Genomic DNA, 25,140 nt, shown 5'->3' with positions numbered 1-25,140 from the left:
GCCATGAATAATTAAATATGGGTGATCAGAGCTCTGTTCTATCTTATAGTAGGTCTATATTTATAAAAGTTATTGTGTTAGCCATGCTTTTGCCCTGATGTTCAGGAGTAAAAGAAAATTATCTAGTGAAGTTATCAGAGAGTGTAACTACTCATGACGTATCACTGCTTGCTTTAAGTGTACTGCTAAAAGCACATATACAATGCTTGTGTAACAATTTGGTATAAGTGATTAAATGTATGGCCTGTAAAATATTTCCCCATTAGCATACCTGTGAGCCTGTTCACAATATCTGATTAGTCTTCCCTCAAGGTGGATAACTAGGCCATACATACACACACACACGTATATGTATATATATATATGAAAAGGAAGCCTAGCACTGAGGGAAATGGTGGACCCAGAGAAGGTGACGGCTACCCTGGCATCGGGGGACAAACGTTTTGGTATGTCAGAGGATTTGCAATCAAAAGGGGAAATGATGGAAAAATCTATATGTATTGAGGTATGGGGAAGTCATTCTGGCTTATAAATGGTTTAACTTAAACTTTACTGACTGGAGTGGCCTCTTTTGTGGCCTTTCAAACATGCGTTATACATCTGCTTTGGCCATTGAGGAGGGAAATACATTTGAAAGTCAAAATGGAGTAGCTATGGTTCAGACATTCAAGGTAAAACTAGGCAGTCATCATGGATGTAATTTCAGACACATTCCTGTATAGCTAAAAACTTGAATTTTCTGAACTGTGTCAGACCTGTGGATGCCCCCAGCCATTCTCCAAGTAGTATCTGCTGGCAGCTGCAACCTTATGGTCTCCTCTTGTAAATATTAAATTTTTTAGGCAATGTTATTGGTTTAGATAAGATGTTAGAAAAAGGAGACTTACGTGTATAGGCCAAGAGCTCCTGTTAGTACCATATCAGAAATTAAAACCTACTTAGATAAAATTAGACAACTGTCTACAAGTATCCACTGAAGTTCTAGGTCCAGACTGGGTTTCAGGCTTATTCTCCTGAATTCCTCAGGGAATGAGATCTATTTTGTCTGTTAATGTTTGGGTTGTCACTAGTCCTACTTCTAACTGGGTCTGTTGCACTAAAATGGTGGACTAAGGGATTGAGACATTAATCATATAAGACTTGGATATAGGACTTCGAACTCAGGAATATTTCCAATTCAGTGTCCATTCCCGAAATCAAGGCAGGACTAAACCCCATTTCAGCAGGAAGCAGCCAGAGCAGTTATTGCTCCTGTAACCTGAAAGATTTGGGGAAGGTTGAAACAGTAGTGTGGATTGAAACCAAGTCTCCTTAAAACCTGGTTTTGCTGCTGAGTTTATGATTAATCTCTCTATCCAAAACATTATTCCCTTTCTTGTCTAATACCTGTTCTCCTCAATATTGAGGAGTATCCAAAAAAGGGGTTACTCCTCCTCAAAGAATATACATAACAGTATCTTTGAGTTCCTGTGCAAGAACTAAGGCCTCCACCCGGGTGGAGGACTGTAACTTCAGGCTGAGCAAAAGAGTCCTGGAACACCACCCTGTTACCTCACCACCAACCAGTCAGAGGAAAGTCTGCACACAATGGAAGATAACAAAGACTCTGACTCCCCTCCCCAAATGATTAACTGTGATTAACTTCCCCTTTCTCCCTTTAAAATCTTTCAGGGTCCAACAGAATCTTCAGAGTTGGTTCTTGGACATGAGTCTGCCTTCACCCCCAGTTGCTGGCCTCCTGAATAAAGCAACCTTTCCTTTCCAACCAACACTTCTCTCTCAAGTATTCACTTCTGAGCAGAGAGCAGCTGAACCTGAGTTCAGTAAGGTAAGTACATATGAAATTGAGTATAAGTTAAATATCTCAAAGCACTGATGCAAAGTTGGCCTTTTAAAAATAGATGGTACTGGAGAAACTGGGTAACATTTAGGAACGTGATTATATTTGCTCTATTCCTCACACTGTATACAAGAATAGTTTTTATTTATTTTTAACTTTTGAACAAAATTTAAAAAAAATTTTTGTTTTATTTTTTACTTTTTATATTGAAGAATATTTGATTTACAATGTTTTGTTAGTTTCAGGTGTACAGCTAAGTAATTTATTTATACATATACATATATCTATTCTTTTTCAGATTCTTTTCTCATATAGGTTATTACAGAGCATTGAGTAGAGTTCCCTGTGCTATACAGTAGGTGCTTGTTGATTATTTTATATATAATAGTCTGTGTATGTTAATCCCAACCTCCTAATTTATCCCTCCCCCAACCCTTCCCCTTTGAAAACAATGTTTGTTTTCTAAGTCTGTGAGTCTGTTTGTAAATAAGTTCATTTGTATCATTTTTTAAGATTCCACATGTAAGTGATATCATATGATATTTGTCTTTCTCTGCCTGACTCATGTCACTTAGTATGATAATCTCTAGGTCCATCCATGTTGCTGCAAATGGCATTATTTCATTCTGTTTTTGTGGCTGAGTAATATCCCATTCTATATATGTACCACATCTTCTTTATCGATTTCTCTGTTGATGGACATTTAGGTTGCTTCCATGTCTTGGCTGTTGTAAATAGTGCTGCATTGAACATTGGGGTATATGTGTCTTTTAGAATCATGGTTTTCTCTAGATATATGCCCAGGAATTGGATTGCTGGATCATATGGTAGCTCTTATTTTCAGTTTCTTATGGAACCTCCATACTGTTCTTCATAGTGGCTGTATCAATTTACATTCCCACCAACAGTGCAAGAGGGTTCCCTTTTCTCCACACCCTCTCCAGCATTTATTGTTTGTTGACATTTTGATGATGGCCATTCTGATCAATGTGAGGTGATACCTCATTGTAGTTTTGATTTGTATTTCTCTAAAATTAGCAATGTTAAGCATATTTTCATGTGCTTTTTGGCCATCTGTATGTCTATTTTGGAGAAATGTCTATTTAGGTCTTCTGCCCATGTTTTGATTGGGTTGTTTTTTGGGTTGGTTTTTTTTTTTTTTTGATATTGAGCTGCATGAGCTGTTTGTATATTTTGGAGATTAATCCCTTGTTGGGTGCTTCATTTGAAAATATTTTCTCCCATTCTGTGGGTTGTCTTTTCATTTTGTTTATGGTTTCCTTTGCTGTGCAAAAGCTTTTAAGTTTCATTAGGTCCTGTTTCTTTATTTTTGTATTTATTTCCATGACTCCCGGAGACAGATCCAAAAATATATTGCTGCGATTTGTGTCAAAGAGTGTTCTGCCTATGTTTTCTTCTAGGAGTTTTATAGTATCCAGTCTTACATTTAGGTCTTTAATCCATTTTGAGTTTATTTTTGTGTATGGTGTTGGAGAATGTTCTAATTTCATTCATTTACATGTAGCTGTCCACTTTTTCCAGCACTGCTTGTTGAAGATACTGTCTTTTCTCCATTGTATAGTCTTGCCTCCTTTGTCATAGATTAATTGACCATAGGTGCATGGGTTTATTTCTGGGCTTTCTATCCTGTTCCATTAGTCTATAAGTCTGTCTTTGTGTCTGTACCATACTGTTCTGATTACTGTAGCTTTACAGTATAGTCTGAAGCCAGGGAGCTTGATTCCCCCAGCTCCGTTTTTCTTAAGATTGCTTTGGCTATTTGGGGTCTTTTGTCTTTCTATACAAATATTAAGATTTTTTGTTCTAGATCTGTAAAAAATGCCATTGGTAATTTAATAGGGATTGCATTTAATCTATAGATTACCTGGGTATTATAGTCATTTTGACAATACTGATTCTTCCAATCCAAGAACATGGTATATCTTTCCATCTGTTTGTATCATCTTTTATTTCTTTCACCAACATCTTATAGTTTTTGAAGTACAGGTTTTTTGCCTTCTTAGGTAGGTTTATTCCTAGGTATTTTTTCTTTTTTTCCCATATAAAAAGATCAATTTATTATACCTTTTGTTTGGTGGGATATCAGTTCCCTTTAAAACCCTACTATTCAAGTACAAATGATTATGCGTACAAAGTATTTGCAATTTCACTCTTCTTCATTTATATTTTAAAACAGAACAGCTATCTGGTTACAACAGTTAACAAAAAATCATGAAGACTGCAAAAGGGAAAGCCTCTGCCTCAGGAGGCTCTAACCAACCTCCTGCTTCCCATAGGATCCTCTAAAAACTGCCTGGCCTCCATTGGGACAAATGTCTGAATTAAAGAAAAACTGGGTGCCTGCTTTCCATGGTGGCCAATTCCAGTTTGACAGTGTTTTGCCTGCTGTCTTTATACTTTATGTTCTGAAGGTTTCTTTCAATCATTACCACTGTATTGGGTGGGAACCCTGTTCTACAAGGTAATGCTGTTAACGGAACCCTGTTCTACAAGGTAATGCTGTTAACAATAACAAACTGAGGATGTGTGGACAACAATTTCCTAAACTCACACTTATTCTTAAATATGGGAAGTTCAACCTTTAAAACAGAAAGCCAAGAAAATAATACAGTGGAAGGAGAACTTTTACTTAAATGATACTATTGAAGACTATGAGGTCAGTGTTGACATCTAAATGTTACTAAATCAAGCAATACAAGTAAAACTATTTTCTGTCCCACATTTTGCAGTAGGGAATTGTTGAAGAAAACACACTTCTTTCACTCCCACAGTAAGATAGAGCAGGAGTTTCACACTGCAAATACTCAGATCCCATTTCTGTTCTCTTAGAAAGCTTTTGAGAGAGGTTTCTAAATTCTCTTCTGGTGTTCTAGATTAAATGAGGACGTCTATTCAGCCAGCTATGTCTAGGGTATTGGTATTTTATTTTTTTTGATGTGATGGTAAATGGGATTTTTCCCTTAATTTCTTTCTGATCTTTTGTTGTTAGTGTATAAAAATGCACCAGATTTCTGTGTATTGATTTTGTATCCTGCAACTTTACTGAATTCATTGATGACCTCTAGTAGTTTTCTGATAGCATCTTTAGGATTTTCTGTGTATAGTAACATGTCATCTGCAAACAGCGACAGTTTTACTTCTTCTTTTCCAATGTGGATTCCTTTTATTTCTTTTTTTTTCTGATTGCTGTGGTTAGGACTTCCAAAACTATGTTGAATAAAAGTGGCAAGAGTGGACATCCTTGTCTTGTTCCTGATCTTAGAAGAAATGCTTTCGTCTTTTTACCACTGAGTATGTTGTTAGCTCTGGTGTTGTCATATATGGCCTTTACTATGTTGAGGTATGTTCCCTCTGTGCTCACTTTCTGGAGAGTTTTTATCATAAATGGGTGTTGGATTTTGTCAAAAGCTCTTTTCTGCCTCTGTTGAGATGATCATGTGGTTTTTATTCTTCAATTTGTTAAGGTGGTGTATCACACTGATTGATTTGCAGATATTGAAAAATCCCTGCATCCCTGGGATGAATCCCACTTGATCATGTTGTATGATATCCTTTTAATGTATTGTTGGATTTGGTTTGCTAATATTTTGTTGAGGATTTTTGTGTCTATGTTCATCAGTGATATTGTACTGTAATTTTTTTTGTGTGGTTTGCTTTTGGAATCAGGGTGATGGTGGCCTCATAGAATGAGTTTGGGAGTATTCCTTCCTTTGCATTTTTTGAATAGTTTCAGAAGGATAGGTGTTAACTCTTCTCTAAATGTTTGATAGAATTTGCCTGTGAAGCTGTCTGGTCCTGGACTTTTGTTTGTTGGGAGTTTTTAAATTTCAGTGCTTGTGATTGGTCTGTTCATATTTTCTGTTTTTTCGTGGTTCAGTCTTGGAAGGTTGTGCTTTTCTAAGAATTCGTCCATTTCTTCCAGGTTGTCCATTTTATTGGCATAGAGTTGCTTGTAGTAGTCTCTTATGATCCTTTGTATTTCTGTGGTGTCCATTGTAACTTCTCCTTTTTCATTTCTAATTTCATTGATTTGAGCGCTCTCTCTTTTTTTCTTGATGAGTGTGGCTAAAGGTTTATGAATTTTATCTTTTCAAAGAACCAGCTTTTAGTTTCATTGTTCTTTTCTATTTTTTTCTTCATCTCTCTTTCATTTATTTCTGCTCTGATCTTTATGATTTCTTTTCTTCTACTAACTTTTCATTTTGTTTGTTCTTCTTTCTCTAGTTGCTTTAGGTGTCAGGTTAGGTTGCTTATTGGAGATTTTTTTTTGTTTCCTGAGGTAAGACTGTATTGCTATAAACTTCCCTCTTAGAACTGCTTTTGCTGTGTGCCACAGGTTTTGGATTGTTGTGTTTTTGTTTTCATTTGTCTCTAGGAAGTTTCTGATTTCCTCTTTGGTTTCTTCAGTGATCCATTGGTTGTTTATAGCATATTTTTTAGCCTCCGTGTGTGGTTTTTTGTTTGTTTGTTTTACAGTTTTTTTCTTGTAGTTGATTTCTAAACTCATAGCGTTATGGTTGGAAAAGATGCTTGATATCATTTGAGTGAGTTTTCTTAAGTTTACTGAGGCTTGCTTTATGGCCCAGCATTTGATCTATCCTGGAGAATGTTCCGTGTGCACTTGAGAAGAATGTGTATTCTTCTGCTTTTGGATGGGATGCTCTATAAATATCAGTTAATCCATCTGGTCTAATGTGTCATTTAAGGCCTGTATTTCCGTATTGATTTTCTGTCTGGATGATCTGTCCATTGGTGTAAATGGAGTGTTAAAGTCCCCTACTCTTATTGTGTTACAGTTGATTTCTCTTCTTACGGTAGAAGGACCCTGAGCTCACCTCCTCTCATGAAAACACCAAAATCACAACTAAGTTCTGAAGAACCATCAACAAAAAAGGACTGGAACCTACCAAAAAAGATATTCTCCTTCCAAAGACAAAGAAGAAGCCACAATGATATGGTAGTAGGGGGTGCATTCATGATACAGTTAAATCTCATACCCCACCAGTTGGGCGACCCACAAGCTGGAAAATAATTATATTGCAGAAGTTCTCCTGTAGGAGTGAAAGTTCTCAGCCCCATGTCAGCCTCCCCACTCTGGGGTCTGGCATTGGGAGGAGGAGCCCCCAGAGCATTTTGCTGTGAAGGCCAGCAGGGCTTGGTCGCAGAAACTCCACCGAACTGGGGGACATAGAAATGCCACTCCTGGAGGGGGCACACAAGGTCTCATGTGCACTGGGACCCAGGGGAAAAAAAGCAGTGACTTCACAGGAGCCAGGCCCCACCTACCTGCTAGTCTTGGGGGGTTTCCTGGGGAGGTGGAGGGTAGCTGTGGCTCACTGCTGAGACATGGCCCCATTCAACACCCCAAAGTCTCCAGGGTGGGGAAGCCTGGGACACCTCAGCCCAAACAAACAATCAACTGGGTGGGAACACAGCCTCACCCATCAGCAGACAGGCTGCTTAAAGTCTTCCTGAGCCCACAGCTGCCTCTAAACACACCCCTTGACATGGCCTTGCCTGCCAGAGGGACAAGACCCAGCTCCACCTACCAACCAGTGGGCAGGCACCAGTCCCTCCCAGCAGGAAGCCTGCACAAGCCTCTTAGAACAGCCTCATCCACCAGGGGTCAGACACCAGAAGCAAGAGGAACCATAATCCTGCAGCCTGTGGGACTGCAAACACAGAAAGATAGACAAAACGAAACGGCAGAGGAATATGTTCCAGGTGAAGGAACAAGATAAAACCCCAGAAGAATAACTAAGTGAAGTGGAGATAGGCAACCTACCTGAGAAAGAATTCAGAGTAGTGATAATAAAGATGACCCACGATCTTGGAAAAAGAATGGAGGAACAGATCGAGAAGATACAAGAAATGTTTAACAAAAAGCTAGAAAATTTAAAGAACAGATGAACAAAACAATAACTGAAATAAAAAAATATACTAGAAGTAATCAACAGCAGAGTAAATTAGGCAGAAGAACGGATAAGTGAGCTGAAGACAGAATGGTGGAAATCACTGCTGCAGACCAGAATAAAGAAAAAAGAATGAAAAGAAATGAGGACAGTTTAAGAGACCTCTGGGACAACATTAAACACACCAACAAAAATTTGCATTATAGGCGTCCCAGAAGGAGAAAAGAGACAGGGCCTGAGAAAATATTTGAAGGGATAACAGCCGAAAAGTTTCCTGACATGGGAAAGGAAATGGTCCCCCAAGTCCAGGAAGCACAGAGAGCCCTACACAGGATAAACCCAAGGAGGAACACGCCAAGACACAAATTAATCAAACTGACAAAAATTAACAACCAAGAAAAAATATTAAAAACAACAAGGGAAAAGCAACAAATAACATACAAGGGAATCCTCATAAGCTTATCAGCTGATTTTTTGGCAGAAACTCTGCAGGCCAGAAGGGGTATATTTAAAGTGATGAAAGAGAAAACGTACAGCCAAGAATACTCTACCCAGCAAGGCTCTCATTCAGATTTGATAGAGCAATCAAAAGCTTTACAGACAAGCAAAAGCTAAGAGAATTCAGCACCACCAAAACAGCTTTATAACAGATGCTAAAGGAACTTCTCTAGACAGAAAAGAAAAGCCCACAACTAGAAACAAGAAAATTACAATAAGGGAAAGCTCACCAGTAAAGGCCGATGTACAGTTAAGGTAGGAAATCATACACACAGAAATATGATATCAAAACTACCAATTGTGAGAAGAGGAGAGTACAAATGCAGGGTATTGGAAATGCATTCGAAATTAAGAGACCAGTAACTTAAAATAATCTTGTATAGATATGTACACTGCTATATCAAAACCTCATGGTAGCCACAAACCAAAAATCTACAATAGATATACACACAAAAATGAAAAAGGAATCCAAACACAGCACTAAAGATGGTCGTCAAACCGCAAGAGAAAAGAACAAAAGAAGAAGGGAGGAAAAAAGACCTACAAAAAATCTGAAAACAATTAACAAAATGGCAATAAGAACATACATATTGGTAACTACCTTAAATGTAAATGGATTAAAAGCTCCAACCAAAAGATGTAGACTGGCACAATGGATACAAAAACAAGACCCATATATATGCTGTCTACAAGAGACCCACTTCAGATCTAGGGACACATGCAGACTGAAAGTGAGGGGACAGAAAAAGATATTCCATGCAAATGGAAATCAGAAGAAAGCTGGAGTAGCAATACTCATATCAGACAAAACAGACTTTAAAGACTGTTACAAGAGACAAAGAAGGACACTACATAGTGATCAAGGGATCAATCCAAGAAGAAAATATAACAATTGTAAATATTTATGCATCCAACATAGGAGCACTTTGATATATAAGGGAAATGCTAACAGCCATAAAAGAATACATTTAAAATGAATCAGAGGCAGAGAAGTGGGAGGAGGAGGACAAACAGAAAGAAGAAGGGGAAGAGGAAGAACAAGAAGTTCTTCAAGTAGTCCTAGAAAAATCACAAATGATTTCTTTTTCACCCGAGAAAAGAAATCAAGCGAATGACAAAGGCACTATAACCCTAATGTATACAGAACATTCAAATACTAAAGAAACAATACCCACAAATCATGCAGAAAAATGATCAAATGACACACATATCAAAGAAAGATATAAAAATGGGTATTGACAATGGAATATTACTCACTCAGCCATAAAAAGAATGAAATTATGCCATTTGCAGCAACATGGGTGGACCTAGAGATTATCATACTAAGTGAAGTAAGTCAGACAGAGAAAGACAAATATCATATGATATCACTTATCTGTGGAATCTAAAAAAAAGATACAAATGTACTTATTTACAAAACAGAAACAGACTCACAGACATAGAAAGCAAACTTATGGTTGCCAAAGGGGGAAGGGGGGGAGGGATAAATTAGGGGGGAAGTTTAGGATTAGCTGATACAAACTACTATATATAAAATAGATAAACAGTAAGGTCCTACTGTATAGCACAGGGAACCTCTAATAACCTATAATGGAAAAGAATCTGAAAAAGAAATACATGTATATATGTTAAACTGAATCAGTTTGCTGTACACTTGAGATAAGAGATTTTGTTGAACAAACTTTTTGGCATATACACCATGAAGTACAATGTTGCTTTGAAAATAGGGTATCTCCTAACTAACATGAATTGATTTCCAGAGTATGTTACTTAATTAAAAAAGCAGAGTATATAAATATATATATATGCTTTCTTTTGTTTATGAAAGAGAGAAGGGAAAAATGAGTCAAATAGGGTGAAGGAAAAAAACTCAGTCTATAGAAAAGAAATAGTTGAAAATGGCACTTTAACTTTTTAAAATGTGCTTGATTTTTGTATTGTTGTGGGCATATGAATTCTGAAACTCCCCTTCATGTGTTATGTACAGTTCGGCAAATGAATTGTATAGTGTTGCTGTAGTTGGAAGCTAGGGCACTTACTGAGGAAGGAAGTAGTGACAAATATATAGAGCCATGACTGTGTGTGTATGTGAATGATATGTATGTAAGTATATGTATGTGTATGCATGTGTGCATGTATTTGTTTCTTCTAGCTCTGTTCACTGAAAGGGCCTAGAAGTAACATCATTTCTAGTAGTAATGAGCATACCCGGCATTCAGATCTTAGCTTCAAAGTATCCCTTCCTACCAAAAGGAATCAGGAATTCTGGAGAAATAAGTGATTCCAGGCCTAGGGCAAAGAAAGTGCAAAATAAGCCTGGAACATCTAGTTATTCCACAGGGAGGAAAGTGAACTGAGATATAATAGGGACATGATAAAGACATCAGAGATGAGAGCCAGCTTGAAGGAATTTCCACAGCTAAATCTGGACACCATCATTATTTTGATAAAGACAAAGCTGGATTGTAGCCCTTTACATAAAATGAGAATGTGTGATTTAACTTTCACAATAAATAAATATAGATAAATAAAGAAATAACTACATGAAGAAAAAGAAGAGAGAAAATATCCCTACAGTGCCCTGTCTCTTAAAGGTGAGGTAAATACTGGAGTTTGAAAACTACCATTTTGCAATTCTTACACTTAAAATTGTTCCTGGCAAAAGTTATGGGGAGTGAGGGTTCATCATAGCAGTACTGCATCATCTGAAAAAGTCTCCACACAAATTGCTTATTGTGTGGAAAGGGAAATATAGTAGTATAGAGTTGAGAAACTGGGTAATACCTTAACTAGGAGATCATAAACATCACTATGAGGGATAGTCAGATACCGTGTTCCTTTGGGTGTGTGTAATACATGAAAAATGATTCTGCTTTAACTGTGCCATAATGTAACCAGGGCTACACAGCTTGACTCTAATCCCTGGAAGCACTAAACCACAAACGGTGGAATAATCTACAAGACAACAGGTCTGTATTTTTCAAAATGTCAGTGCTATGAAACATAAAGTTAATTAATGCTGAGAGTCAATTTCAAAATAAATAAAGGCTAAAGACATGAGCAACTACATGTGAAGCATGGCCCTAAGTTAGATCCTGTATTAAAGAGGGAAATGCTACAACAAAATATTATTGGAACATTATATATCTAACTAACACCATCTTAACTGGATACATGAGGTGCAGTTGACCTGATGGGTAATGCAGACACTATGACTGAAAATGGGAACGTGACTCCTATTAATTCAGTGCTTGCCGGGAACCATGCTATGTGCTTTACACCTATTATTCTGGATAATCTTAATGACTGAGTTAAGATATAGACATTAAGGGGAAATTGATGTTCAGGAAAGAGAAATAACTAACTCATCTAGTACCCAAGGTTCTTTGAAAAACATGTTGCTTTAGATATTTAAAATAATTTTTGATTTCTAGGCTTAAACTGATAACTACTTTTCTGGTAATAGTAAAAATTTAAAACCCAGTGTTTTCACATGGTATAGATCTCTTTTAGAAAATTGGTCCACAGCTTTATATTTGGCTCACTTGTAACTACCTTTGTTATGTTTCTTATTTTTGCTGAAATTTATGTCACTGTACAGAGAAAAAAGAAGTTGTTCTATATAAATGCATACTTACACATCAGAAATTCTCTTGGACTCTTAATGAAAAAGATATGGTTGAGAAAACCAAGACATAAATAATAGTGTAGAACAAAGATTTTAAAAAAAAAGGAAAAAATCAATTAATAGTTTATAGTTCTGATAGCGATCTATACATGTTTTAAATGTGAATAAAATATACATCTTTATTTCAAGGGAAAAGTAAGCCCTCTACCATATTTAGAAAATTGAAAACATAGGTTTAATTCCCAACAGAATATCTAATTTGAATAATAAAATAATTCCTGTTTTTACAATTTAACTGAGTTTTTTTAAAGTTGTGAAGTTACTTCTTTTGACTTTGCTGTCAACCTCTAGGTGAAATGTTTCAAAAGTTTGCATAGTGAGTTTTCTCATTAAAATGCAAATCAGTTTCCTTAGTGACAAATATTAAATTAAAATCCTAATATAAAATGGAGACATGCCTTAATGGCTGCAAATTTGAATCCAATCCTATGTTAACAGCTGCGTTATAGAGTTCTATCAGAAGTAGAATAGAGTTTGCAGAGTGGTTTCTCATATTATTTCTTGCCTGATAAAGTGATGTTAACTATTCAAAGAAGTATTTCTAACAAGGAACAGATTTTAATCGTTAACACTAACTAACAGATGGTTAATAAATAATTAGCTGTTTGAAATAACTTTGATTTTATTTGTAATTGTATATATTTGCTTATAACTTTGACAAAGAACATCAAAGAATTTGGCACTGAAATCTCATATTGCTGTGATTAAAAGGAACCTGAGAGCTTGGATAAGGGCAGGGTTAATAATAATAATTTGACTATGATATCTTATCCCTGAATGCTTTTGACATATTTTATAGTGTTCTTTAAAAGCTCAGTAAATATAGTATGGTATTCTGGATTGGATCCTGGAATGGAAAATTATACTAGTGGATAACTAGTGAATACAAATAAAGTCTGGAATTTAGTTAATGATAATGTCCTAATGTTGTATCAGCTAGAACTCTTGTGATTGAAAGTAACTGAGGCTCAGCTCAGTGTACAAGGACAATGGAACAATCATGAGTTTATCTCAAATTAGACTTGGTATGGTACAAACTTCTTTCTCTCTATTCTGCTTCTCTCTCTGTCTCTCTCTCCTCTGGATCCCTCTATGTTGCTCTAAAAGAAAACCTGTGTACTTCACTAAGATGCCATTGTTAGCCCCAACTAGTTATCTACTTAACGTTCCAGTGGAGGAAATGTATGCGTCCCTCTCCAATATCTATGTATTAAAAGTGCTAAAGAACTAAAATCTATTTTAGTTATTTATTCACCCTTGAAATGATTACTAAGCCTGTTCATTTTGGCCATCCAAACTCATGTGATCAAATAAGAATGAATCAACTACAGGGAAAAAAATGTCTTGGGAAAACAATCTATGCAGTCATGTCACCAACATGTATGATCTCAAACAGGATAGGGTTTCTTTGCTACATGACCCCATAGCATCCTGTATATTCCTCAATGAAATTATTCTAAATCATCGCAAGTTTGCCTTCCTCGTAAGATCATCTTTGGTGACTTGAGTTATGAAATATTGCCTTACTTATCTTTCTATCTCCATGTTTATCTGATGTTAGTAACTACAAAATATTTGATGAATGGAGATAGAAAATAAATCAATCTGATGCAGGTAAGAAAAATAACTGGAGTTAGCACAGAATATGTTAATATTCATTTTTGTTTTTTAGCATTTAAGCAAAATTAATTTTGTTTAATGGAGGCATTAGATTTTAGTCCATGCCTCTGTTTGTCTGTCTATCTGAGGTATAAATGATGTGTAATATTATATTAGTTTCAGGTGTACAACATAATGATCGGCTATTTGTATATATTGCAAAATGATCACCGCAATAAGTCTAGTTAACATCTATCACTACACAGTTACAATTTTTTTCTTGTGATGAGAACTTTTAAGATCTACTCTTTGCAACTTTCAAATATACAATACACTATTATTAACTGTAGTCACCATGCTGTACCTTAAATCCCCACGGCTTATTTATTTTATAAAGATGCTCATTTTTAACATAGCTCCTAGATGCTAGCTTTTCCCATCTTCTTAAAAATGATTTCATAGATAGGAAGCAAATACAGGACCTAAAGCAATTGAGCTCTTTGGCGAGTTTCTATGGGTAGCACCAGAGGCAAACTGTCTTTTTTACCCCTTTCTGTCTCTTTCCTAACACTCACACACACAAACACACAGAGTCTTTTTGTCTCTCTCACAAATAAATATTTTGCCTGGTACTGACCTGGTCCCAGGAGAGGCACTGATTTCATGGATTGACACAGCTGTTTGCATAATGGCCACCTTGCTCTGTGCTTAGTCCTATCATGTTTTGTTGTAAGTTTTTTTTGAGAGTAAATAACTAACCTTTATCTTTATTACCATTTCCTCCTCCTAAACCATTATTTTTCTCCATGTCTCCCTTTTCAAAATATCAATATATCCAGACTCTGCCCCATAGTTCTTATTTCTTAACAAAGTTTGGCAAATAACACTGAGAGAAGACCGTGTAACTTCTGCTCAGTACTGTAATCAGTGTGTTGAAAATCTGCAATGGCTGTAGTTGTCATCCAGCAGGATTGATGATTACAGTGGGAGGCAGCTGTGAAGTTCCAACTAACTTCTGGTCTAACTCCTAAAGAAAATGATCAGAGGCAATAAATACCTTGGGTGTAGGACATAATGTTTTTTGCCATGTGGCTCTACCAATCATGAATTCAATTTGGTGGACCATGTTTTATAATATAACTAAGGCAGTGATGTATAGATTGGGCATATAGGTTGATAACCTATGGGGGATCTGTACATAAAATCTGCATAATGGAAATATTCTATATGAAACCTGATAAAATTAACAAAAAGTATTTTTTCCTGAACTATTCTGTATGTTAGACTCATAGAAAAGAAGGAAAACTGAACAAGAGAAAAGGAGACTAAAAATATAGAGAAAAGCAGATATAAATAAAAACTGATTCACAAAAACAATAATAATAAAAGTTAACATTAAGGAAATTGAGGATCAGAAAAATTAACTTACTTACTCCATTTGCAGATCTAGACAGACAGTGGAAGAGGCAGGATTGAACTCTGGCGGTCCAATCTAGAACCCATATTCTTTTTTTTTTTTTAATAAATTTATTTTTGGCTGCATTGGGTCTTCGTTGCTGTGTGCGGGTTTTCTCTAGTTGCGACAAGCAAGCGCTACTCTTTGTTGTGGTGCGTGGGCTTCTCATCGTGGTGGCTTCTCGTTGTGGAGCTCGGGAGCACGGGCTCTAGGCGTGTGGGCTTCAGTAATTGTGGCACGTAGGCTCAGTAGTTGTGGCCCGTGGGCTCTAGAGTGCAGGCTCAGTAGTTGTGGCACATGGGCTTAGTTGCTTCACGGCATGTGGGATCTTCCTGGACCAGGGCTCGAACTCGTGTCCCCTGCATTGGCAGGCATAACCACTGTGCCAACAGGGAAGTCCCTAGAACCCATATTCTTAATGTGTCTGGTTGAGAAATATGCATCTGCTCCTGAGGTCGCTGGACGTTCCATGAGTCCTTGGAATTGTAGCACAATGCTCAACATGTTAGGTTTCCATGAGCCCACACTGTGCTTTCTTACCCTCAGTACCTTATGTTTTAGTCAGCTCGGGCTGCCATAACAAAGTGTCATCAACTAGGTGGCTTAAACAGCAAGAAATCTCTTTCTCTCAGGTCTGGAGCCTGCACATGTGAGACCCTGGTGCCAGACTGGTCGGATTCTGATGAAGGACCTCTTCGTGGCTTGCAGACAGCTATCTTCTTACTGTGTCCTCATTTGGCAGAGAGAGAGCTCTGGTCTCTTTGTCTTCCTGTAAGGACACTAGTCCCATCATGGAGCCCCACCTTCACGATCTCATCTGAATATAATTACCTCCTAAAGTCCCCACCTCCATATAGCATCACATTGGGGGTTAGGGCTTCAACATATGAACTTCAGGGGAACACAAACATTCAGTCCAACACACCTTGTTTCCACAATGGCTGAACAATGAAGTTGACTACATCTGAGCAAACATATGTCCCAAAGAGTGCAACTCATATGGTGGTAATTTCAATAACATCACTTTTCTTTTAAATTCTGTGGGTCATTTTTGTCAGGACAATTCTGCAAGGTAGAGGTGGGGTGAGGAGGTTGTTATTTTGTTTCATTTTGTTTTAAATGTAGACTTTTTTCCTCTTAGCCAGTTGTGCTGTAAAGATACTTCATCCTCTTGCTGGTTGGGCCCTGCACCATGTCTGCCTCTGGGGGAAAAAAATAAGCAAATAAAAGGAACAATACTTGGCATGATAATTATGATACCTGTATGTATGTAGAACAGCTATTTCATGCAAGACACTTACATAGCTACCATATATCAATGTGCTGATCATGGAATAAATTAATCTGTTTTGCTTTAACGTCATCACATCCCGAATCCAAAAGCAGAAGAAAGAAATGTTCATAGTTAGAGGATATGAGAGAGGAATGGTGAGAGCATACACCCATTATTGAAGATGGTCAATGGGATTTACCTGATGGCCAAAAAGAATATGTCAGAGATGAATGAATGAACAAAGAAGATGTGGTGTGTGTATGTGTGTGTGTGTGTGTGTGTGTGTGTGTATGTATGTATATGTATGTGTATATATAATAGATATAATGGAGTATCACTCAGCCATGATAAATACTGAAATGATGCCATTTGCAGACAGCTGTCTTCTTAACTGTGTCCTCACTTGGCAGAGATGGACCTAGAGATAATCATTCTAAGTGAAGTAAGTCAGACAAAGGCAAATATATGATATCACTTACATGCAGAATCTAAAAAAATGATACAAATGAACTTATTTACGAAACAGAAATAGACTCACAGACATAGAAAACAAACTTATCCTTACCAAAGGGGATAGCGGAGGTGGGGGAGACATAAATTAGGAGTTTGGGATTAACAGATACACACTACTATATATAAAATAGATAAATAACAAGAACCTATTGTATAGCACAGGGAACTATATTCAATATCTTGTAATACCCTATAATGGAAAAGAATCTGAAAAAGGATAGATCGATAGATCAATTGATCAATAGATAACTGAATCACTTTTCTGTATACCTGAAACTAACACAATATTGTAAACCAACCATGCTTCAATTTAAAAAAAGTGTCAATTTATTGAATATTATCTACAAAAATTCCATTTTTACCAAATTTGACAATCAAAAGAGAATGAACTTTAAACACTGTGTTAATGACTTTGGTGACAGAGACCAGAGTAGATCAACATACAAAAGTCTGAGAATCCAGTCACTATCTGTAATGAGAACTTTTATTGCCAGCTGGGTGATCAAAATGTTTAAACTCTCACGAAAGCTGAAATGTGAAGAGTAAAACATCAGTGGTTGTTAGCAGTGATGATTTTTAAATCAGGATCATTAACCAAACTGGATTCCAAAAGAACTGAGGATAAATGCTGTTGCAATAGCACATCAGTTTAGAAGGGTGTTTAAATTGAAGAAAAAAGGAAACGTATTGACTGACGATTGAAGAGTTCAAGCTCAAAAATATTGACTTCAAACTTTTAAGTAGATGAACTCCACTGGGAAGACGTACAGAAAGAACCATTGACTGGGATCCAGATTCTCAGCACAGTCTTTCCCTTGGAGAAGTTGAACTCAACTTTGAGCTCATATTGAGTTCACAGGAGCTTCAAGGGAGTTCAGATTAGCACAACAGGGAGTAAAGCAAGATGATATTGTGGCCTTTTAATGCTCTCTGTGTTCACTGCCTCAGAAGTCGGTAGGAATGTTCAGTGTGGAGAAACTCAGTAGGAGCAATGAATAAGGAGAGTGCATCTGTATCTTTTTTGCCCTATGTGGCAGACTGAATTCCAATATAATGAATGAGCTAATTTATCATTTGGGGCTCACTATTAGAGTGGTGTAAGCAGATTATTAATAATTCAAAGTTTGCAATCTTTCAATAACTCCAAAAGTGCTCATTTTATAACCCTGTCTTGAAATATTCAGATAAACCAGGGCATGAAACCAAACTGTTTATTTTGAAGCACTGTACAACTTACAAGCTCTGACCTCAGTGCTGCCCTTCATAAAATAGTACCTACTTCATAAGGCAGTCTTGAGTATCAATGTAATAACATACTTTAATGCCTACATTGGTTACCAGTGTGAAAAGATAGCTGAACAAATGCTACATGCTTTCCTTTTGGATTCAGACATTTCTATTACTGGCAAAACTAAAATGTTCTTTAAAGTCAGAAGAATAAAGTAACTTGAAACTTGATCCATGTGATTATTTTTAATGCACTAATCTTAAGACAAATAGCCATATAGTGACTGTATTGCTAAGATTTTCAAAAAACTAAAATGGAGATATCTTAGAATGTAGTCAGCTTGATGTTATTTAAATTTGTTGATATGTCTATGAGAGTGTGGATGTTTTAGGAAAGATTCCAAGGACTGATAAAATATTGCATTTGGGAATCTTCCCAAAGAAAATTTGGGGGAAACATCCAAACATTTTTTCTGATCCTAGTATCTTGAGAAACTACAGTCTAATGGCTGTCAATTAAGTCACACGGTTCTTTTGTTGGTTGAAGTGAACAATGATACTATATTAGCCTGGGTCATCTAGACAGCAAGACTGGGGAAATATCACACTGCTGACACCATATTGGTAAGGTTCAAAACCAGGGCAGTAAGGGTGATGAGAAAGAAAACTGAATCAAGAAAAGATGTGAAGCTGTGCAGTGTGATACCTTTGTATTTGGGCTACCTCCTCACAGTGAGTTTCAAGGATACACAGCAGTTCACTTACTGGGTGTGCTCATCTAGCTTGCATAACTTTTGAAAAAAAAAACACACCTTGTGGAGTCCATGAAGAGAGAAAAGTAGCAGGAATTTATCTGTATAGCCCTATCACAACCTGCCACTTACCACTGGCCAAGGTTTACCCAACAGGGAATGGAGTCCACTGCACTGAGTTGTATCATATGACCTTTGGTGGCCACTCATGACTGTGATTTATATTCAAGTCTAAAAGTAATGAAGGCAGTTCTGCCTGGATAGAACTTGACACATGGGGCCCAAAGATTCAGCTTTGGGAAACCCAGAATGAGGGTCATTCACAGGTTGCCAGCCTTTCTCAGTTTCAGTGCCCTTGTCTCAGAAATCTTTTCATGGTGCCTGTATGCCAGAAGAAATATCTAACAATTCATATTATTGCACAGTTAGGTCAAACAGTAAGTATTTATGTCCTAATAGCTTAGTGTTCATTTTTAAAAGTACATATAAATTGAAAGAAAGACGATCTTACTTACAAAGCAGAGACAGAGACACAGATGTAGAGAACAAACATACGGATACCAAGGGGAAAGGGAGGGGTGGGATGAATTGGGAGATTGGGATTGACATATATACACTATTGACACTATGTATAAAATAGATAACTAATGAGAACCTACTGTATAGCACAGGGAACTCTGCTCAAGGCTCTGTGGTGACCTAAATGGGAAGGAAATCCAAAAAAGAGGGGATATATGTATACGTATAGCTGATTCACTTTGCTGTACAGTAGAAATGAACACAATATTGTAAAGCAACTACACTCCAATAAAAATTTTTAAAAAAGAATGTAACATTACAATTTCATCCTTAACTAATCACAATTAATTACTAATATGATGTGTGCTACACAATTTTTCAATATATCACGTAAATTCTCCTCCACTGGCAAAAGTTTCCATCCTCTCCTCCAGGGCCCATTCCCTTGGCATTGCCCCCTGCTAGCTTCCCTCATCCTGCAGGGCTGTGTGGAAAAAAAATATATAGAATAATCTAATGTTCAAATCGTGAACTACCTAGGATTTATAGTTTGGGAGATGTCTAACAAATGCCAAGTATTTCTTAAAATTGTAAAATGTATTGCTAAAAATTGTAAACTGTCCTGCAGAACCCCTGTGTAGCACCATAGAGCTCCAGAACACATTGGCACATGATATGGGAACCTGAGGTGCCAGCAAAGGCAAAGGAAGCACGTGGGAACTTATGAACTCGGGGGTTGGGTTATGGAATCTGAGGTAGCTCAAAAAGCCTGTGTCATATCAGAATTCATTCTACATTTTCATATCAAAGCCCTCAAAATTATCAAATAACCAAATAGCTAACTGTATAGCATTGTAGAACATAGACTGCCCTGGATTCTGACTCTTTCAATAAAATCTTAGTTGTTTGACTGTAGGAAGATGTGTCAAAGCCTGAGTTTTCTCATGTATGAAATGAGACTAGTGGTAGATGCTCCTTCATGGGTTTTCTGGGAGTATTACCTGAACTATGTCTTTAAAGCACTTTGCACAATACCTGTCTCATAGTAACTGCTCAATGACTATTGTGCTGCTGCTGTTGATGACCGTATCCTAAAGATCCAAGGAGCCCAATCCATTTCACACTCCAACCACTAATATCATCTGTTAGACCCTTTCCCTTGAATTTGTAGTACCTTCACCTGGAATAGAGGCAAAATTATTCTAGGTAAGAAGAACAAATTCTAGGAGCTTTGGAGAGGTTGTCCCCCTTCCCACATCTGGAACAACTTGGCCTCAGTGTTGGTGAAAACCATTTTAAGGTTGCTTGAAAACTCCAGCTGGTTCAATTATGGTTTGTCTGTTCCCCAGAGCAGACAAAGTACTGCAAAACACAGATATGGTCTCGCTAACCTCAAACTGCAATTCTTCATGCAGGTGAAAGCTACGGATAATTCAGCACTGTCGTCATACTTGTCTATTAGTTTTGTCTCACGTGTTGACTTCAGTTCTTATGAGTTTCAGCAACTGCTCATGTTCTTGATTCCATGTGTTAGGTTATCACTCATGTTTGGATTTGTTTGTGTGTGTTGTTCCTTGCCTTTTTGCATGGGATATCTGTTGTCAACTTTAGCTCTCAGATTATAGACTAGGGTAACTTTTTCTTGTGTAGTGCCTTAGAGACCATCCCTAGTCCCAATCAGGACTGATCATTTGAAGGATATGACAACATGCCATGCTGTTATTACACACATACATGATGGGCCAAACATGATAGTAGCATCATATAATCTTATTTGGAAGGAACCGCATTGGTCAACAGTCCAAAGTTCAATTCAGTTTAAGAAAGCCTGTCAACTGCACCTAGATATGCCAAGTAAGGAGAAAATGGAATGCGTGCTACGCAATTAAAATAAATCCCCTGCAGGTATTGATTAGCTGAAAAATGTGGCACTCAATCTGTTGCCTTAAGAACTTTAAACTCACCAGTGAGCCAATATTTGTCCCATCTTGCACTTCTAAAATAGAGAATTTATGCCTTAAAAATAATTGGTATGGGGCTTCCCTGGTGGCGCAGTGGTTGAGAATCTGCCTGCTAATGCAGGGGACACGGGTTCGAGCCGTGGTCTGGGAAGATCCCACATGCCACGGAGCAGCTGGGCCCGTGAGCCACAATTGCTGAGCCTGCGCGTCTGGAGCCTGTGCCCCGCGACGGGAGGGGCCGCGATAGAGAAAGGCCCGCGCACCGCGATGAAGAGCGGTCCCCGCACCGCGATGAAGAGTGGCCCCCGCTTGCCGCAACTGGAGAAAGCCCTCGCACGAACCGAAGACCCAACACAGCCAAAAATAAATAAATAAATAAATAAATAAATAAATAAATAAATAAGAAAATCCTTTAAAAAAAAAAAATTGGTATGTGTACGTGTGTGCACGTCAGTGAGATAAGAAAGAGACAAAGGTTGGGGGTGAGGGAAAAAGAGAGACAGAGACAGAGTCAGTCAGTCAGTCTAAGAATCCCTTTTTCTTTCTTAGTGGAGCTCACTGAAAATGTCTTATAGTTAACTATTCACAGCAGTTTAAAAAGGAGCTGACACAAAACCAGAAGCAGCCATGTAAAAACTTGCTGCTAATATAGTTGGATGATGGAGCTACAAATTTACTTTTCTGAAAATATTAAAATCCCATTTTTTTTTCCTTTCTTTAATCCTGGGTTCAAATGAAAACATTCCTGGTTTCTTCCTTGGGAATGAAATTTTTCTTCCTCTTGTCTTTATCTGTCCCCAATGGTCTTATTCCAAAGAGATCCATTCACAGAAGCAAAATGAGCTGTAGGCAGGTTGGCCATATTTATGTACTTGCTTTATTTCTCTAATATATTATACATTTCATTCTACTTGAATTATGTTGGCTTACCTACTTGTCTTTCTCACTAGACTTGTAAGCCTCTTTTGGGCAGCAGTCTTTATTTTGTCTTCTTCTTGATTTGATGAGATTGCAATCTCAGAAAAATATTATTATATTTGTTTGATGTGTATCAGTTTACAAAGTGCTTGCATGTACCTTATGTAGTTGACATTCTCCATTTGTTATTACAGTCAATGGACTGTGTGCCGTTATGTCCATGTTATTGATGACATAGCTGTGGCTTGTAGAAACCTTTCATAAATACAATGGAAGCATTGTGATTCAAACTCAAGGTTCTAGAATCCAAGTCCAGTGTACATTTTGTTACACTTTATCTCAACACACGTTATCTCAGCACTGTCACATAATAGATAGCCATAAATGTAATTAAATTTAAAAAGTAGAAATTTAAAAAAATTCCTTACAGTATTTTTCTCAGAGAAAAGATACGTAAGGTTTTTGAAGAAGGGACCACGTCTTCAGACATGAATTCCCAATAATGACAAAGAAGATGCTGGTAAAGTGTGAAACTGCCTTAGCCTCTCTAGTGTTCGCTTTTCCTGGGCTTAATTATACATGAAATATGCAAATCACAACTTTCTGAATGTACACAGATTCCAGAAACAAACACAAGTGCATTTTCAAGAGCGACTTTAATTTTCCTTCTTTTCATCCTAATTGACAACATTCATAGAAGTAGCACAGTTTGAGCAGTAAAAAGTCAGGAAAATTAAATAGGGAGACAGTCTGAACTGTATAATATGTCTCCCCTTTCATTAAAAGAATGAAATATTGTCAGTGCCCTTTATAGTTTTAATTAAGTATGTCAGTATAACACTTAAGTGAGAGAAATATGCAAATGATTGTTTCCTTATAAGGCCACAGCTAAATAAACACAGCACTCTGCCAGTACCCATCTTATTATATGTCTGTGCAGAAGTCTTGTGCAGATTAAGTTATTATAGGTGGTTCTTTTTACCTAGAAAGTTATTCCTAACATTTTCATGCTTAGATATCTGTATCAAAAATACTAGCAAGTTTGCAATTTTTTTCAGTATTATCATGTAGTACTCTTCTTGGAGAAAATTAATATGACTGATTCCAATGGCCAACATATTCCATGTTTGTGATCTGGCTTCTATAGAAGGTAACTATGAGGACTAGATCAAGCTGCCTTACCATCTTTCCTAGAGTATCAGTCCAAACATGATTGATTTAAACTTGCAGAAATGAATGCATCATGTCTTTCTGGACTTTAAGAACAAGAAGACCTGTGAGATACTGAAAGGCTTTGAGAACTAAAACAAACCTTATTAAACTTCTAAGGATTGCTATGCCTAAACCATCACAGGTGGATACATGTTGCAAATTCCAGTGCCTGTCTTCTACTGCTTCTTTTCAAACAAACACCCTGCAGTCCACCCAAACCATATTACTAACTCCTCTTGAATATTTGCATTTCTCTGCTTTCATCCTATGCATGTGCAGTAGTCTTTAATTGATAATGTCTTTTCTTTTCTCTTCTTCTGGACATCATACTTTTCCATATAATTTAAATACCCCGTCTTCTCTGAATGCTTCCCTGATTCTCTCAGAGATCGTTTGTGCCTTAGTCTTTATGACTGCTTTAGCCCTTTACACTTATCTGTGATGTAAGTTATTATAATATGTTGCCATTAATTGGCTTTGCGATGCTATCCTCAACCCCTTCACACCCACTGTAAAACTGTGATTTCCTTACCAATCTGAAGCTATTGTTATTTATCGTTTTATGGTCCATTGCCCCCAGTCCCATGGAAACCTAATAGGCATTGTTGGCAATTTAAAGGTGGGAATGTAAATTGATACAGCCACTATGGAGAATAGTATGGCAGTTCCTTAAAAAACTAAAAATAGAACCACCATACGACCCAGCAATCCCACTACTGGGCATATACCCTGAGAAAACCATAATTCAAAAAGAGTCATGTACCAAAATGTTCATTGCAGCTCTATTTACAATAGCCAGGACATGGAAGCAACTTAAGTGTCCATCAACAGATGAATGGATAAAGAAGGTGTGGCACATATATACAATGGAATATTACTCAGCCATAAAAAGAAATGAAATGGAGGTATTTGTAATGAGGTGGATGGAGTTAGAGTCTGTCATACAGAGTGAAGTAAGTCAGAAAGAGAAAAACAAATACAGTATGCTAACACATATATATGGAATCTAAGGAAAAAAAAAAAAGGTCATGAAGAACCTAGTGGCAAGATGGGAATAAAGACACAGACCTACTAGAGAATGGACTTGAGGATATGGGGAGGGGGAGGGGTGAGATGTGACAGGGTGAGAGAGTGTCATGGACATATATACACTACCAAAGGTAAAATAGATAGCTAGTGGGAAGCAACCGCATAGCACAGGGAGATCAGCTCGGTGCTTTGTGACCACCTGGAGGGGTGGGATGGGGAGGGTGGGAGGGAGGGAGACGCAAGAGATATGGGAACATATGTATATGTATAACTGATTCACTTTGTTATAAAGCAGAAACTAACACACCATTGTAAAGCAATTATACTCCAATAAAGATGTTAAAAAAAAAAAAAGTCATGAACCTAGTGGCAAGACGGGAATAAAGACACAGACCTACTAGAGAATGGACTTGAGGATATGGGGAGGGGGAAGGGTAAACTGGGACAAAGTTAGAGAGTGGCATGGACATATATACACTACCAAACGTAAAATAGATAGCTAGTGGGAAGCAACCGCATAGCACAGGGAGATCAGCTTGGTGCTTTGTGACCACCTGGAGGGGTGGGATGGGGAGGGTGGGAGGGAGGGAGACGCAAGAGGGAAGAGAGGTGGGGACATGTGTATGTGTGTAGCTGATTCGCTTTGTTGTAGAGCAGAAGCTAACACACCACTGTGGAGCGATTGTACTCCAATGAAGATGTTAAAAATAAATAAATAAAGT

At 37.4% G+C, this 25,140-nt stretch overlaps 1 long non-coding RNA gene across 3 annotated transcripts in view; it reads right to left on the bottom strand.

The window, feature by feature from the left end:
- LOC103014749 (uncharacterized) overlaps positions 1 to 25,140 on the bottom strand; it is a 259,519-nt gene that overhangs the window by 43,436 nt on the left and 190,943 nt on the right. For 2 of the 3 annotated variants that reach the window (XR_009006035.1, XR_009006034.1), the window contains exon 3: positions 14,988 to 16,216. This is a non-coding gene — a long non-coding RNA (uncharacterized LOC103014749). The remainder of the gene's footprint in view (positions 1 to 14,987; positions 16,217 to 25,140) is intronic. The other variant, XR_452539.2, reaches the window with a different exon arrangement.

Source organism: Balaenoptera acutorostrata, chromosome 19, assembly GCF_949987535.1.
Source record: "Balaenoptera acutorostrata chromosome 19, mBalAcu1.1, whole genome shotgun sequence".
NCBI lineage: Eukaryota > Metazoa > Chordata > Mammalia > Artiodactyla > Balaenopteridae > Balaenoptera > Balaenoptera acutorostrata.
Note: the sequence above shows the minus strand (reverse complement) of the source record. Positions and strands in the feature narration are given on the sequence as shown.